Source organism: Vigna radiata, unplaced genomic scaffold (genome assembly GCF_000741045.1).
Source record: "Vigna radiata var. radiata cultivar VC1973A unplaced genomic scaffold, Vradiata_ver6 scaffold_171, whole genome shotgun sequence".
NCBI lineage: Eukaryota > Viridiplantae > Streptophyta > Magnoliopsida > Fabales > Fabaceae > Vigna > Vigna radiata.
The window spans coordinates 477746-480683 of NW_014542551.1; positions in this window are offsets into that span (position 1 = coordinate 477746).

Sequence of the window (2938 nt, forward strand, 5' to 3'; positions counted from 1 at the left end):
TTATTCGTAAGTATAACACTTAGTGGTGATGTGTTAGATAGTATATTCCGTAAAACGCTTTGCTTGAATTAACAGTCTATTGAATAAGACAATATTTTAGGCTTTAGTGTTATCATGAGATAGACATTTCTTGTTCATAAAATGCTAGTTTGTTTACTCATATCGTCTATTAAATGATTTATTTGAAAAATATTTTCTTTCCTTAGACATTGTTAATAAACTTTGTTCATGAGATAGTTCAGTATAGAAAATGTTAGCATAAGCTTGATTTTGTCTATAATAAATGTTTGCAAAATATTTTTCTCTTAGATGCTATTTCTTTTTCATGAATAATAATATTTCGTTTAATACTATTATTAAACTTCAAAACCTACATAGACGGTCTAATCTCTAAACGATCTTGTCTTAACATTGACCTCAAGTTTGAACCTAAATTAAGATGGATAAATTGTCCATGAATCAACCAAACATACGTAATACCTACTTTGGACTTATTAGAGAATTTTGAAGATAAACAAATTTGTTGGACCATAAATTGAGCTTAAAGCTTGACGAAGATTTGGAGAACATATTGGACCACTAACAAGAGTCATGGTAAAGAGGATGCAAGAGGAAGATAGAGCTTCAAGGACTCTACTTTTGTGAAGGATCAATTACTAGTCTCTTCTTCTCTCTTAAAAACTTTTGTAAATATGTAACATAGCTTCATTTTGGGCTTTGTATTTGGCCAAAGAACCTTGTTTAGTGTAGTTTAGGACTTTGGCACAATTAAGAGGTAATTAGCACCTCATTTAGGACTTACTAGCTTAATTAGTGTAACTTTTGGGCTTAAATGTGCCTTGATGGAGCTTGGACTTGGTTGGAAGAAGCCTTAACCGATCAACATTAATAGGAGGCTCATGCAATGTATTTAGACAGTTATTTGAGAATGAAGACTCTCATTCTCTCCCCCTTGCCAAGTGAAGCTTCTAAACTCTTTTAGGATTCAATGTACTCTAGCTCTCTCCTTTATTTATAAAAGGATAGACATCCCTCTTGAAATTTTGAGAACTTTAATGAATGTAGAAAACTTTGCCAAATTTGCAAGTCTCGATCTTCTTGGTTCTCATTGAAGTTGTTTTCTATTCTAGATTTCTTTTTTCTTTTCCTTCAAGGTTGGTCCAACATCTTTCAAGTACCTTCATCAAACCGCAAACTTCAAGTCACTCTTCATCTCTTCTACAATGTTTATGTTATGTCATCTCATCTTAACAGAGCTTCATCAACAAGGTTGAAGAATAAAAACTATTGAGAGATTTTTATTTTATTAATAATATATTCTTATAATTTAAATGGTATTATATATATTATAGTTATTATATCTTAAGACTATATATAAACAAGAAGACAATTCCATGACTAAAGAAGAAGACAATTCATGACTAAGAGAGAAAATATTTTGTCTTAAAACACTTTTAACTTCAAATCAGATTTCTTTTTCTTTGATTTCAAGCCTATATATATATATATATATATATATATATATATATATATATATATATATATATATATATATATATATATATATATATATATATATATATATATATATATATATATATATATATATATATATTGTTTTGGATGGGAGACCCAAGACAATATTTTGCTTCCTGAAGGGTCGATGGTGTGAACCAAATCATCTTACGATAGTGTTTTCGAAGACTTTCACTCTTTACCCGAACGACTACGACCTGCAAGTTAGCACTCCAACGCTCAAGTCAGTAGGGTCACAGTGATTATAAAGTAATAATGAGTAAAAATCCAATACCATTACCTGGCTGCTTACCCCCATATTTATAGACATTGAATCTGGGTTATGGGCTATAACCGTCTGTGTGTAGTGGCCCATAATCCCGCAAGATTCGCCCACCAGGCGTAACTACTGTTAACGTGCCCTCGTATCTCGTCGAAACTTTCGCACTTGCCTCCACTTATCTTTTCTTATCTTTCATTGAATCCCGATCACTCTACATGTGTGCCCGATCACTCCACATGTGTGCCCGATCACTACACATGTGTGCCCGATCACACCACCTGAGTGTCCCATCACTCCACTTGAGTGCCCGATCACTCTACGTGTGTACCCGACCACGACCACTCCATTCGGCCTCCCTATCGTACATAAGCCCCCCAAGCCCCAAGCGTTGTAATAAGCGAAGGGGTTTACAAGTTTCGCTTCTCGCGAATTTATAATTTGAAGAGTCAAATATTTGGAACCATACGATGAGTATAAGATCGACGGCTTAGGTTAACTGGTCTTTTCACCGCACCCAAATTCGAAACGACGCAAGATTGCCACCGTCAGATTGCATCGCTATATACGGTTACGATGCATCCTCGAAACCGTTTTATGCGGCTATAAATAGAGGGGTGGTCCCTCACCATTTGTTTGATCTGTTGCTCCTCTGCTTTCATCTCCCGACCCATCTTTCTGTCAGCTCGATCGGCCTTCTAGGTAAGTCTCTATCCTCTCATTCATCCAATAGGTCTAGGGGGGAAGGACGGGGGTATGATGATGATGGGGCAGGCACCTCATCATCGTCCGGTTCCTCCTCTGCCACCTCTTCCCGCTCGTCCGGGAACGAAGTGTCCTTTAACTATGACAATTCTCGTATGTGGACCTCTATAATTCCTCCGCCCATAGTACANGGGTATGATTGGGCACCACATGAGGTTAAAAATTATATTCCGTATTTTATATCTACCGCATCAATTAGACATCTGTTAGAAAAAGTAGACATCTTGACCACCCTTAGGGATGTAGACGACTATACCTTTGTGGTTTGCCGGACGAACGAGCGGGCTTGCCATGGTTGAGAGGGTTACCCGACTGACTTCTTCTATGTATATATAACTTTGTTTCGTGATTTAGGAATTAGGCTTCCCTTTTCGGAGT